At 35.8% G+C, this 15,925-nt stretch overlaps 1 protein-coding gene across 12 annotated transcripts in view; it reads left to right on the top strand.

Moving 5' to 3' along the window:
• Window positions 1-15,925, top strand: part of PARD3 (par-3 family cell polarity regulator) — a 648,562-nt gene that overhangs the window by 200,943 nt on the left and 431,694 nt on the right. The window lies entirely within an intron of this gene.

The raw sequence follows: 15,925 nt of genomic DNA, 5'->3' as shown, positions 1-15,925 counted from the left end.
TGTCATACTTAATTTGGAATAAAGAATAAAAGGTGTTACCTTATGAAACTGATTCTCAGTTTCAGTTAAGATGTATGTGTATATAAAAATATTTCACACAGTTTGCATAATTCTAAAGTCTTTATGTTACAGGAAGAGTAATATTAATTCAAGATAAGAGAATTGTTTAGACTTCCTATTTTTATGTTTTCTTTGTATTGGGAATTGTCAAAATTCCAGAACAGTAATAGCCTCAAAATTGAAAAAAGAAAAAAAAATAGATACCTTTATGTATTTGCCACCTTGGGTTATTTGTACAAATACAAATAAAATAATTTCTTTAATGGTTCTAATTCTGTAAGGCTCTGGCTCAATAGTCCTAATGGACAATCACTTAAATATGAGCCAACAGCAGCAGCTGTCAAAAAAGCCAACACAGTTCTAGGCTGTATAAACAGAATCAAGATCACGTGAAGTGTTAATACCACTTTATAATGCCTTGACAAGACCACACTTGGAATGTTCCATTCCGTTTTGGTTGCCACTACAATGTAAAAAAAACATGTTGAGATGATTAGAGGACTGGAGGCTGTCGCATATAAAGAAAAGTTGCAGGAATTGATTGTGTCTAGTTTCATAAAAAGAAAGGCTAGGAGTGACATGATACCAGTTTTCCAATATTTGAGAGGCTTCCACAAAGAAGAGGGGTCAACCTATTCTCCAAGGCACCTGAGGGCAGGGCAAGAAGCAATGGATGGGAACTAATCAAAGAGAGAAGCAACCTAGAACTAAGGAGAGATTTCCTGACAGCTAGAACAATTAATCAGTGGACCAGCTTGCTTCCAGAAGTTGGGAATGCTCAGACAATTTTAAAGAAGAGTTTGGCAACTGTTTGTCTGGAATTGTATAGGGTTTCTTTCTTGAGCAGGGGGTTGTACTAAAAGACTTCCAAGGTCTGTCCTGTCCTGTCTTATCCTATCCGATTCTGTTATTCTGTTAATCACACACAACTACAATTCACACAATTCTAAGAAATTAGTTTTATAGGTGTGTAAATTCTGAAAATTGTTTTCCAACATGTGATATTCCATGCAGTTGGCAAAACCAGGCAGCACGAACCCCATGGAAAGACATATTTAAAACTAGTCAAGGATAAAATCAATCTTTAAAACAGTAAGAATAAACACCCAGCTAGATTTGCAATTAAGGTAGAGTCTCTTTTGAAAACATTTCTTTCCCACAGCTTTAACATCTGGGCTGGGTTGCCTCTTATCACAGTACCATTCCTGCCTATTCCCACAGTCTCTCACACCGCCCATCTGAGAACAACGTTAAGGAACATTGCTGAATCTTCTGCACCAGATGATTTAACAGCCATTGAACATTCAGGAAAACACTAGTTGCTTTGAAATAACTTTTGTGTGCAAATCCTGGGAACTTTAGGGAAGATAAGCCATAATGTGAAATTCCATGATCTCTGGGGTCTTAGTGGAGGTATATAAGGTTCTGGTAACTACTTCAGGTATACAAATTGAATAAGAAGTATAAGATGCACCCAAGTATAAGATGCACCAAGATTTTGAAGAGGCAATTAAAAAAAAAAGTTTTTGCACTCTTCAGATCTCCCAAAATGGCCTGGTTTTTTTGAGAAAACTGGCCCATTTTGTTTTTAAAAAAGGGCTTAGGAGGCCTATAGAGGGCTCCTGGGAGCTGGTGGTGGGGGGAAATTGAGCAAAAAACGGTCTGTTTTTTTGCTCATTTCTGCTCTCCCTAGCCCCCAAGGGCACTCTTCACAATTTTGGTGAAGGGGGCAGGTTTTGGGAGGCAAGAAATGCTGTATTCAGTGTATAAGCACACCCAGATTTTCAGCCTCTTTTTTGAGGGGAAAAAGGTGCATCTTATACTCTGAAAAATGCAGTAAATCAGGAAATGGTCATGGACTTATCCAGAGCCACCACTCTACAGTATAAAGAATCCACTGTAATTCTTGAACAACATTAAATCCTTACTAATTCTCTGGGGTCAGATGCATGAAACTAGGAAGCAGAGCAGTTCAAATGACTACAGATTTATTGATGCAAACACACTTCACAGGAATCTGTAGAGATTCTTCGTATGTAACGCTAACAGTTAAAGGAAATTGATGGTAGAGTCAACTGAAGTCAAGGTGAAGTGGATTTAGATCTCTTGTGGGCACAAAGGGACTCGAGACTGATGACGTGCATGACCCCTCATCCTGGTCATCTCCTACATCTGACCTTTTGGAATTAGACTTTCTCTGCTTGATTTTGAACTTTTTCTTAATTATTACACAAATTGTGGGACTTAAGGCAGGTATGCTTTTCGTCTTTATAAGATGCACCTGTCCACTTCTTCTTGCAAGCCTTAATTTCCTCTACATATAGACAAATGAAAGAAAAGTCAAACTAGATTAAGAAAGAAACATGAGGTGGTAATTTGCGTCAAGGACAGTTTTATCAATGATTAGAACTGGGCTGATAATCATTAGGATATAGTATTACTATGATGAAATAGAATATCTTCTAGCTGCAAGATATTATATTCAAACCAATAAAGAATTTGATCTTTTCTTCTTTTGGAGCATGGATTTAGTAAAGTGAGATTCTAAATAGAACATGTTCTCATGATGTTTCTGGCATGGATGTAGCACCACCATGAAGGCCATTGACAAACGGTATGAAAGAAGCATCTGCTTGAATTGTTGATCTCTGTGAGATTTAGCCAAATGGCTGAACTTTGAATGCCTTACTGAGCTTTCCCAGAGTTTCATGTTTCTGTAAGTTATTTAAGTAATAATGATAATTAGGCTGTGGAGTTTGTATTTAAAATGTTAAAAGTTGATCCACAAAGGAAATAAATAGAAAAGAGGCCTTTTCTTAAAGAATGGGTAACAGGCTGACCTCCTCTTGCTAACTTTCATTAGAAGTATTTGCTAAAATGTTCTTGTTGTCCCTATTTCCTTAAGCCACAAAGCTATTAAGTGCCATATATGGTCATTCTTTGGTGTGGAATCATAGGAAATGGGGTAATTTAAAAAGAACTGGTTTCGCTTCATAGCAAAGCAAATATTTTTCTTAAACTAGACTTTTAATTAAGAGATTTGGAAATCTGTATTGTTTATATTCTACTTGTTTTAACCTTACTGTTGAATCAGCCATGTGTTTAGCTTGCCAAAGAAACTCTGTGTATGCTCAGCAGAACAGTCTATTTTGTTTTTCTGCACTGCGAGACAAAATAAATGTAATGTTTTGTTACATGGTCAGGTTTTCTGACAGCATTTGCAATTTATTATTATGAAACGAGAGAGAGAGAGAGAGAGAGAGAGAGAGAGAGAGAGAGAGAGAGAGAGAGAGTGAGTTCATGAAGTGAAGCTGATTCTAATGTGATAACAGCAACAGAAAATATGGTTCCTAATTCCATTTTCTCCTATTTTTTAGCAATTCCAGAACTTTTTTGAGAATTTATAGGCTTATATTCTTTATGGCCTAGTACAGGGGTGTCAAACTTGATTTCATTGAGGGCCGCACCAGGATTGTGTTTGTTCTTTGGATGGGGGGGGCGTGACCAGGGTGGGTGTGGCCAGCTCAACATCACTTGCAGGGGCCTCCTACATTGATGTGCCAGTGAAAACGTGACCCTCTGAAGCTCCATTTTTACTGGCAGAGGCACCGCGGACTGGTCCTTCGCTGTTTCTAGAGTAGCATCATGGGCCAGGTCTAAGCACCCCGTGGGTTGGATCTGGCCCGTTGGCCTTGAGTTTGACACCCCTGCCCAAGTAGATGGCCAAAAAAAAAAAAAAAACTTTGGTAATGGTTTTTTTTTAAAAAAATTGGATGACAGGATGGTCAGTAATATGGAATGAAATGTAGTTTTAATATCAGTGCTTCCCATCTATATGAAATCAGATTGAGCAGAGGTTCTGTTTTGGCATTGATTAATAATGTCATACTTTAATAATTTTTAAAATAAATTTGAATTGTTTTTTAAAATAACAAAAAAAGAAAAAGAAAAAGGTACAAAACACAAAAATACATACAGAATAAAAACATGGTAAGTCCTTTGTTTAAGTAGGACAGAATTGTACTAAATAAATAAAATGAAAGAAATATTTATTGTAATTTATTATGTTTATATAAAGTTGGATTTTGTGTATATCATTGTTGGTTGTTTTTCTCGGTTTATGGCTGGATTATGGCAAAAGAGAAATGAAAATGCAACACGTAATAACTGGAAATTCCATTAATATTGCTAAACCATATAGCTGCATCTTTTGCTGGCAAAACATTTTAGATGGTTCAGTGTTTGCCTATATTTTTGCAATTGTGCTATGATAAAAAATTGTAAGCAGCCATTAGCCCTTGATTTATAGAATTATAGAAGCCATAATGCGGTTTATATTTGATCCAGTAAACATACACAATTGAGATATGTGCAATCCTATTTGGTTGCTTGTTATCTTTCTGGAAATAATAAGAAAATATCAATCATTTTATCATACTCCCTCCGTCCCTTCCTCCCACCCTCCCTCCCTTCCTCTCTCTACATCATGCTCATATTGATTGTAATTTTAAGCTTGCTGTCAATCATATTTCCAGGGAATTTCATTCCCAAAATAATGGATTAATTGTAAATAAGATCAAGTTCTATTAATGTTAGTCATGGGCTGTTTTTTACAAGTTTGCTTCTGTGTACAGACAATCCTAAATTTAAAACCATTTATTTGGTGAATGTTCAAGCTATAATTTGAAAAAAAGCCCTGAAAAAAGTGTCTTATGAATGTTTTTCATGCTTATGACTGGGGTCATGTGATCATCAAGTTCTGACAAAATAAATAGGGAAGTCAGATTCAATTAATAACCATGTTACTAACTTAACATCAGTGATTCACTTAATATCTGTGTCAGGAAAGATAATAAAATGAGGCAAAATTCACTTAACTGTCTTTCTGAGCAACTTACATTTTGGGTTCAATTACGGTCATCAATTGAGGACTACCTGTATTGGGCATGGTGAAAGAACACAAAAAATATGTGTTGTTTAAATTCAAGACTTCCTGCCAAAGATAGATGAATCAATGCAGAGAAGAGCAGCAAAGATGATTAGGGGACGGGGGGGCTAAAATATATGAAGAACGGTTGCAGGAACTGGGTATGTCTAGTTTAATGAAAAGAAGGGCTATGGAAGACATGATAGCAATGTTCCAATATCTCAGGGGTTGCCACAAAGAAGAGGGAGTCAACTATTCTCCAAAACACCTGAGGACGGAGAAGAAGCAATGGGTGGAAACTAATCAAGGAGAGAAGCAATTTAGAACCGAGGAGAAATTTCCTGAAAGTTAGAACAATTAATCAGTGGAACAGCTTTCCTTCAGAAATGCTCCAACTCTGGAAGTTTTTAGGTAGATGTTGGATAACCATTTGTCTGAAATGGTATAGGGTTTCCTGCCTAAGGCAGGGTGTTGGACTAGAAGACCTCCAACTCTGTTATTCTATTCTATTCTATTCTATTCTATTCTATTCTATTCTATTCTATTCTGATGATAGATGTGAATCCAATCCCCCCCCCAAGGCATTGCAATGTAGAGGCTTAAAGTCAATTGGTTCTATCTCCCCCCACCCCACTCCCAAATCCATTGCTATGGTTCAAAGGATGGATAAGAATTAATCCTGTCACCTTTTAATGGTTTCTTGTATTGTTGGTTTTTGGATAAAACTGATCAAAACAAATTAGCCACTATGTTTTCACCTTTCTCCCTGTCTCTCTGACAGGATTTATAAGGATTACTTCCAAGCTGATTAAGACATATCAGCCATTTTGTCAATGAAATGTATTGATTTTTGTAGGTATAAAGCAAAATCTTCTTCTATATCTTGAATATATGCTTTGCACTATCACTTTTGGTTTTCATTCTGTAAAAGGTATAAATTAAGCATAAAACAAAAGCTCTCTCCCATATATGTATGGGAAGCTTTCAACTGAGCATTATCCTTTGTTTTTTTTTTCTGGGCATAACTATGGCTTTCAAATATGCACTTGTCAAATCATTTTCTTAATGAATATTTTTTGTTAAAAGAAATTTTTACAAATATGTAAAAGGCTTACAAAACATATAAGAAGAAATAGAAAAAAGATCATAAAAGGGTAAAAGACAAAAATAAAGAATAACGAAAAAGGAAGAAAAATAACTATAATTGAATAAATAGCAATAGCACTTAGACTTATATACTGCTTCATAGTGCTTTTACAGCCCTCTCTAAGCAGTTTACAGAGTCTGCATATTTCCCCCAACAATCTGGGTCCTCATTTTATCCATCTCGGAAGGATGGAAGGCTGAGTCAACCTTGAGCCTGTGAGATTTGAATTGCTGAACTGCAGCTAGCAGTCAGCTGAAGTAACCTGCAGTACTGCACTCTAACCACTGCACCACCTCAGCTCTAATGACTTCTGGTGTTCTTTGCTGCTGTTACAAACACAACAATCCCCATCTCTATTTCCCATATTGCATGCCATAATTTCCTTCTTTTCATAATCAATACTTTAGAATCAATCAATCACTCACTCATTCAATCAACCACTATTTTTTATCAATTTTCAGCAAAAAATGTGTAGAGAGTTTTCAGTCTTTTAGAAAAGTAATTATAATCCTCTCCTTAATCAAATAAATCAGTTTAGCTATTTCTGCAAACAAAGCCAACCTTACTATCTTTTTCTTCTTTACTGGTATTTCTACAGTTTCCCATCTTGGTGCATACAATTTCATTTTCCATTGCTGTTGGATCAGTCTTTTGCATTGAGACCCTATCATTAAATGAAATTGTGATTTCAAATTAATCCTATAGTTTTATTAGTTCATGAGGAAAAATACTCTTAAGATGTGTTGTTGGTTGTATTGGGACTAATCTACATGAATGTGTAAGCTGTTGGGTTCCTCAGAATTCTTATAAAAACCAGAGTTAGGAAGAAGACGTGTTGCTGTAGTAAATGCACGCGAATATCATTCCCACAATTAATATAGGATGTAGTTTAATCCTGCAAATTATTTTCTTTAGCTTTAGATAGATGAAATAATTAATTCCATATTGCTCAGTTATGGACCAGGACCTTCTGAACCTGAGCCACATAGTCTGTACCCTTTTTTGATCTGCAGTTTGGGTTTTGCTTTCTGATTGTTTTTAAATTATCAAAGAGCAGACAGTTATTTCATTGATACAGAGAGATGTTGCCTGTCTTGGTTGAATGAAAGGTAAAATCTGCCTGAATTTGCTTGAAAAATATGATCCTTAGAGTTTAGGCTTTTCAAAGACATGTCCTAACAAACTATAGCATTAGAATAGAATAGAATTCTTTATTGGCCAACTGTGATTGGACACACAAGGAATTTGTCTTTGGTGCATATGTTCTCAGTGTACATAAAGAAAAATAAAATAGAATACATTCATCAAGAAACATAAGATACAACACTTAGTGATAGTCATAGGTTACTAATAAGCAATCAAATTACTAGGAAACAAATAAAACAATATAACTTTTAAAGATAGAAGCTATAGCTATACATGGAAAGAGATAGGTACTAGGAAAGAAATAGGTACTAGGAAGGAAGGGAAGAATAATAGTAATACAGTCTTAGTAGTCAATGACAGTGTTCTGGGAATTAGTTGTTTAGCAGAGTGACGGCTTATGGGGAAAAACTGTCTTTGTGTCTAGTTGTTCTGATGTGCAGTGCCTTATAGTGTCGTTTTCAGAGTAGAAGTTGAAACAAATTATGTCCAGGATGGTCGTCGGTGATCTAAAGCTTTTGAAGTGTTCTGTTCAAGATGTAAGTTTTTCTCTTCATCAGCTAACAAAATGTGCTGTCTTGCATTCAGCTTCTGTGGTTAGTTTCTTAAATTTCTCTCTATCAAATATGGATTATAAATGTACAGTTGTTTGTGCGTTAGCCTTCCTTTGGAATGTTGGCACTCAAGTATGGAAGACATTTGCTTTCTGCTCCCTCTTGCTATAATTCCTGATGTTTGACTAATTTCTTGTTGTGCACTAAACAGCCTGATGTTTATAAAGAACTGGAGAGAGTGTAGGATAATTTATTTTTTCCAGATGACTTAAATTTTTCATTATGACAACAGATTTACATTTCTGAATCCAGTTTTTTTTAATTTGCTTCAGAACTTTCTCTTGGTTTGCTAGTTTTTTTCCCATCAGAACAATATGTTATTTTTTAAACTCTAGTATAAAGTTTGGATCTTGAAACACTTCACCACATTAAATTCCCCTCTAAACATACTTAATTTATTTGTAACTCTCAGTTCATACTGAGGAAAAATTAATGGTTCTGGATTTTTTTTTTTTTTTAGCCTTGGGGCAAATACTGAGATAATATAGTTTCTATTTCTAGTAATAAGTTACTGGAGTTACTTATTATTCAGAGTTATTCAGAAGTGGGCCATGTTGTTTCCCAGATACATTATTTGCATTGGATTTTTGAAAAATAAAGTAGGGAATGCAGTCACAAGTTTAAAATAGAAACACTGAAGAGATTCTGATGGCTGCCTAAATAACTGAATTTGACTACTATTCTATCTTGGGGGATAATAGTGATTTTTTTAAAAACAATTGTAAATACGAAATGGAAAGCTATGAATAATCTGACTTCTTCCTAATCCAAGGGTCTCCAATTTTGCCCCCCATGAAGTATGTGAAATTGACTTCCATAATTTTCAGTGGCTTCATTGACACATAATTTTAGAGATTTAAAGTGTACAAATCTGGAGTAAACTATGAAAAGCTGTTATAACATATTCTTACAGTTATATCATCTTACAGTTGTCCGCAGTTGAAATCTCTTTATCAGATTGTGTTTATCCTGAAGGTCCATTTTATACAGCAGAGATAGGATGTTCATAGTCTCATATTATTGTGTTATATTGTCCAGTGAAGAAAGCAGAAGAATACCATGTAAAAGGTCTAAAGATGTTTCCCATCAGGGTATTTGTATTGAATGTGGCCAAGGTGGCTGCAGATCAGTGGTGGTATTCAGCCGGTCCTCTTCGGGTTCAGGCGAATCAGTAGTGGTGGCTGTGGGAGGCTCCGCCCCCCCTTGCCCCGACGTAATGCGTGACCTTCTGCACATTGCACGTGCTCACATGTGTGAACCAGTAAGGAAGGTAAGTAAATCCCAACACTGCTGCAGATCTACTCTGTATCATGATGTGACAATTGGCTAAATACATTTATTATGCTATTTATTTATTCTCTACCCATACTGTCTGGTTGTGAGTAGTGTATGGCTGGTGGATTATCATTTGCAGCATTAACTATTTTTCCCGAGTTCTCTGGAGAAAGGTTAATAGTGAAATGAGAAGGCCATTGCTGCTTCCTTTAGATCAAGTCACACATTTGGATCCAGCCATCGGAGAAGTTCTGAGATATGTTTGAAAAACAAGATCCCTTCTATTGATTCGCTGTCTATGGAAGGTCTGCAAAGTTGACCTATAGATAAAAGTAAAAAAGAAATGAAAAAAGAGATTGGGGGAAACATATACAAATATAGTTTGGCCTGGCCATAAGAAGAGAAGAGAAAGCACCTTGTAGGTCTAGTACAACTCCCTGCTCAAGAAGAAAACCTTATACCACTTCAAACAAATGGTTGCCCAATCTTTTCTTAAAAACTTCCAGTGTTGGAGCATTTATAACTTCTGGAGGCAAGATGTTCCACTGATTAATTGTTCTAACAGTCAGCAAATTTCTCCTTAGTTCTAGGTTGCTTCTCTTTATTAGAAGAACTAATAAATGGGTGTCTGGAGCAGAGCAAAGCTAGAACAAGAAAAGGAGTTGTTCTTATCACAGGAAGTTATGTCAAAAGAATTTAAGCCTTCCCTCTGAAGTGAATGAAAGGAAGTACCTATTTCTTGAATACTGCGAGACTGCTGTAGGAAAACAGTTATATATAACATTGTATGCCCCCAGATGAATTTAAGTATTAATTTCGATGTAACTGTGATGTAATTATAATTGCACATAATTTCTATGTAACATCAGTATCATTGAATATGGGCAATCATGCATTAACTTACTCATTTGCTGGGTCTCATTGTCACCTAATAGCTGAAACATGCAGATATTATTTCTGCACATAATTGCTGGAAACTGTTGTATGCTGAATTGCTGTTATTTGTTCTTGTTAAATTATAAAGGTTCAGCACAAATCTGTGCTTGTTTGATTTATTTTATAAAGGTAGCTTTCTCCTTTAATAGTAAATGTTTGGCATTACTCTTCCCTTGCTTACTTCATTTGGTGAAGATGAGTTTGCCAAGCATATCCTCACCCAGGTATGTCTGACTGCTTTTTTTGACAGTGTTCATTGTAGACTCTTGTTGTCTGTATAACATTTCTTAATAATTGATGACTTGAAGCCAAAGAGGAATAGGAATCCTTAACCCTAATGCTAATACAATATTCTGAGCACTACATGTTGTTATATGCTGTAGATCTATCACAGCGAATATGCAATTGAATTAAATGAAGGAAATGATTGGCAATCTTTAGAGGCAAAGCTCTAATCACTGAATGGATGAATTCACTAAGCGAGTGAAGAAATGAATGACTTTGAGGTTGTAGGGCAACCTGACTAGAAAAATTAATATACTTCTGCAGTGTTTGGGAGAATCAGGAGATCTGAAACAGGCATTTTTGATTGTGCAAGGCAGGTGACAGAACTTGCTTGAAAATTAAAATGCTGAAAAGGTCAAAGTATAATTGTGTGTAAATCAGCACAATAGTATCTCACCAATTTGAGGTGTCTTTGCTATGTATCTAGGGTTTTAATGTTAGTGGTTCTTGATTTAGAGAAATTCTTGAAGAGAAGTCTTAAGAGGAGCAGCAAGATAACAGAACAATTGGAACAGCTGTCAAAAGACAGTCATTTTATTCCCGTCTTGACAGAAAAGCATCAAGAGGCCTAGAATTTGTACAATCTATTCTCCTCTACTCTCTTAATGCTTTGATTCTTCCTCACAGCAGAGGATTTAACAGTCTTCAAATGAGCCCAGAATTTATGTTGCTAAGTGAGATGTTCGTTAAATGAGTTTTGCCCCATTTACAACTTTTCTTGCCACATTTGTCAAGTGAATCACTGCAGTTGTTAAATTAATAACAAGATTGTTAAGTGAATCTGATTTCCCTATTGTCAGAAGGTCACAAAAGATAATCATATGACCCCGGGACATGGCAACCATTGTAAATGAGAACCTATTGTCAAGCATCCAAATGTAAATCATGTGACTATTAGGATGCTGCAATTGTCCTAAGTGTGAAAAATGGTCATAAATCATTTTTTCAATGCCATTGTAACTTCAAACAGTCACTAAATGAACTGTTGTAAGTTAAGGATTACTTGTACGTATTTCACATAGGTCGATATGAATGAAGTTAGTGTGAGTTTCCTATGTACAAATCACAATTATATCCATACACCTGAGATATATAACTCATTCTTTTCTTTTTCACAGATTTAGCACAATGGTAAATATTTCTCTCTCTCCCCCTCTTCCTCTCTCCCTCCCTTTCAAATTATCTATAAATCTGTCTTCAATACTACATATCTAAACCCATTTAAAACATTGTGTGCTGGAAATAGGAATTTTCTGTTGCATACAATTTATATTTCATCATCTTTGCAATGGAAACAAGAAATAACAAACTCTTTACACTTTTTATAATGTTATTGTTTCCCCTCAAACCTTTTATTTGGATTATTTCCTTTCATTAAATGTTAACACCTTTGAAATGTATTTAATTACAATCTTAAAGGTGCTAATTGGCTTAAGAATCTTTGATGAGTGGCAAACAGTTTGAAGACAAGTTAAATATTGTACATTATGATGAGCAAAATATGTTGACTTGGACAAAATGTGCTGGTTTGGGAATAAAAAAATAGTGGAGAAATCCAGAATATTTTGTTTTTGTTTGGGCCAAACCAATTTTCCTTAAGATCATTTGGACTTTTTCTGAAATAAGAATCTAGAACTATGTCTAAAAATCACCCCAATGTTTCTAGTTAATAGGATTTGGTACTGGATACCATTGAAGAATTTCCCAAAGGTTTATCAGGTTGTTATTATTTAGAGAGAAATGAATTAGTATATGAAATTTGGATGTTTTATTCCCAGATCAATTAACTTTATAGATCCATAGGATTGTCTACTTTTTTCTCTTGATCAGCTAAGTATAACAATCTCTAATCTTTTTTAGCTAATAGGCACACTTGAAATATGAGTACATTGTGGGTGCTTGCGAAAAATGGCTGCCATTAGGGAAAATAACCAGTTGCAAAGTAGCGGTTTTTAAGAATGATGTGCCATTCTTTTCCACAGAATGGCCTCACCATTCCTTATATCTATTCTTTTCTGGTGAAAAAGTAACTGGGCTACAGCCATTCATCATTTCTTTCCCTAGTTTTAGTTAGGTAATTAGACAGTCTGGTGTAAAACATAATGAAAGTTCAATTAAATTTAATTTCCATCCTGGTTGTGCTCTTTTCATTGTCTTAATCCAGCTCATCTTTTGGAAGTCAGCTTCAAATGCATCCACCCCTAAATGTGCATTATTTTTGGTCATTAATTCTGGCTATGACTAACTCTTGAGAAATTGGTTAGTCTTTGAGGCTGTTTGAGGAAATTAAAATAAAGCTTTAATAATTGTAAAATACATTATTAAAATACATTTCAATTATTGCTTATCAAACGACATCTTCATTTTTAATAATTAAGTGAGGTGTTAAAATCCTTCCTCTGAGGATGAAGAGAGGACTATCTTGTTAGACCATGGGTGACAAACTCAATTACATTGAGGGCTTCATTAGGATTGTGTTTGATTTCAGGGGGTTGGACTGGGTAAGTGGGTATGGCCAGCTCAACATCACTTGTTGCTTGTTATGGCCCAAGCGCTCTGCTAGAGAAAATGGGCTACAAGTTCTATTTTTGGCTGCAATAGCTTCCTGCAACACTCTGCCAGTGAAAAAGGACCTCAAGAGGGATGTGTGAGGCCCTCCTGAGCTCCATTTTCACTTGTAGAGGCATCGCAGGCCACTCCTTTCCTGTTTCCAGGGCAGCCCTAAAGGCAGATCTAAGCATCCCATGGGCCAGATCCGACGCCCGGGCCTTGAGTTTGACACCCCTGTGTTAAACCCTTCTTCCTGTCACTCAGGTTTCCTTTCAGGCTCACTGAATGCTCAACTCAGTAAGTCTCTTACCTTACCGTACAGAGATTTTCAGTCTCCTTCTCAGAAGGTTCCACACCCATTTGCACTATTCAGCTGATCAAAAGGCATAGATAAACCTCCAAGTGGCCTCAATAATTTTCAGAATGAGTGCTAATAACCAGATGACTGCAAGCAGTAATAATCCTACCCTCCTCCACCATGCAGTCAGAACTGAAAAAATTTTCTTGGATGAGAAGCGAAACATCTTCCAGGAAAAACAAAGTCCAATGACCTCTCTTTTCTTAGATTTCAACAAAGATGTAGTTAACAAAATGCTACTATTGGATAGCTTTGGTGTTACCATTCCTCTTTAAAGAACAAAAAATATCCTTATTAAAATTTTGGTCAAAATTTGCAAAGGTAGTAAGTAGTGGAACTTTCCAAAATGCTAAGTTGTTAAAAGCAAAGGTGAAGCCAATTGGTGAACTAGAATTTTTGAAAGCGTACAAGAAAGAATCAAACATCATCTGATGTTACTCTTGTATTCCGGCCTTTTATACTTTTTAAAACAATTGGAAGGGGAGTTCACGTGTTTTACATACAACTGGTATTGAAGATTAATCTTCAGTTAAATCAATCTCATTGCAAAGAAAAAGTTGCCCCTAATTTTGACTGGTGTTGCATGCATGGGTAGAATTACAGAAACTAGGATTCTAATCGTCTTGGGTCTCTCCATCCAAGTTATGTATTTATTTAAAAATAAACAAGCCCCAATCTCACAAATATTATTTAGTCAAATTTGGCTCTTGGTGAATTAATAGTAAATCTCTGTTGGTTTTCAATTGCAAAATATAACACAGAAATAGACACAAAGGTGTTAATATTTGCAATTCAGTTCTACACAGCTGTATTTTAGTAGCTATATTCTAAACACTACTATTCAAGTAGAACTTGTTTTGAATATATGTGGAGATATTTCTTAACCTATTACCTTTCAATTTACCAACTGCCTTTTTGCTGTGTACTATTAAGAAAGAGGAAAAACTTTTTCTCTTGGAAAGTTTTGTGCCTCTGAGCTAATAGTTCCTTTAAAGCAACTGATGAACCAATGTAAAATGGAACCTAATAAGTGAAAAATTAGCAATTTGCTCATGTACCATTAATGATGCCTTTGGAAAAAGAGAGCATTCTTATTTGTTGCTTTACTCGCTCAGCAAAACTGGAAGTGATCTTACTGATAGTGGGTTTAATTGCTTTACAAATGAGTTGGCTAATTAAAATTGTTTATTTTTCCAGAAGTGCCACGGTGACATGGTTGGGCCTGCCTTTGCCAGGTGTCACAGTGGAAATTGTCTTGGGGTTGGAGACCGAGCAGAATCTCACTCAGGCAATCTTTTCCAGGTGATTTCTCACTTGGTGATCAGAGGAAGAAGGCTGGTTGCATATAAGGGCATGTTTCTGGACAGATGGTGGAATAAAAGGAATTGCTCTCTGTGAATTGTTACCGCTGCTTCTAATCTGTCAGCTGTGCAAACTGCTTTTCACTTCGGTCTAATTGTCTAATCTGCTGCTCTGACAGCCACAGTGCAGTGACAGAGAGAGTCCTACACATAAGCCCGCCAAAACCATTTTTAGGAGCCATATCAAATGCCTGAACAGCAGCCCTTATTCCTCCTGGAATAATCTCTTCCCTTGCTTTTCACCCTTCCATTATTTCTAGTTAGCCATAAAGTATGAATTCTTCTAAAAGCTGGGTTGTGCATTTTTCCATAAAGAAAGACGTGCATTGTGTTTCTGCAATAGGAAAAGGTGTCTGCAATTTTCACTTACATCTTTGTGTATATCACAATGTGGCAGGTATCTTCTGTATTATTGTGGGGGTTGATGCCTGCATAATGGAGCTATGCACCTTTTAATCACTTAAGTGTTGTGCAAAGTTCATTGGATGATCAGTTTGAGAATACAAAGAGGAGCAGGAAAACCAGTAGGTCATTAGTTTTTGCTCTTGGGTGGTGGTACTTACAAGGAAACAGAGGCAGCAGGTCAGCCTTATCCTTGTCTTGTAAACTAGACAAAGCAGTTGCTCAGAGTACAGAAAATATTTATAGGCAAGTCGACTATAAATGAGTCCTGAGCAATTACTTATTAAATATTACCTTTTTGCTCTTGGAAAATATGTTGTCTTCAGCTGAGAAAGTATTAGATATTTGCCTTCTCTGTAGAATATATTCCAGTCAATAATTTGATGAAGATTCTCAATCACCCAGATAGACTTGTCTGATAGCTGAGCCATGGCAGCTGGACTTTTTCTTCTTCTTTGGTTTGAAATGCTTCACTGCTTATCCAAGTAACTTCTTCGGTCAAGAATTGCTATGGCTTTCTTCTATTGTTTAAAGAGCCAGTTTGGTGTAGTGGCTAAGGTACCACATTAGAAACAGGGAGAACTGAGTTGGGTCTAGTACAACTCACCACGGGCAGCTCACCATGGGACAGAGGTTACACTAATATTGAAGAAAGGATTACATAGAATGATTAAAGAAAGGATACCAAAGGGAGGAAAATAAATAAATGTGAATGATAAAAATTAAAATATTTTTTAAAAATTATTTTAAATAATTAAATTGAATTATTTTTTTCCAAAAAAAATTTATTGGTTTTTATACATATATGGGGAAAGGTAAGGGGATATACAAAAAATTTTGGCAGCTCCCATACTAGTGATAGAAATC

The sequence above is a fragment of the Natrix helvetica genome (genome assembly GCF_964273705.1).
Source record: "Natrix helvetica genome assembly, chromosome: Z".
Classification (NCBI taxonomy): Eukaryota; Metazoa; Chordata; class Lepidosauria; order Squamata; family Natricidae; genus Natrix; species Natrix helvetica.
The sequence above is the reverse complement of the archived record's forward strand: the minus strand, read 5'-3'. Positions and strand labels throughout refer to the sequence as shown.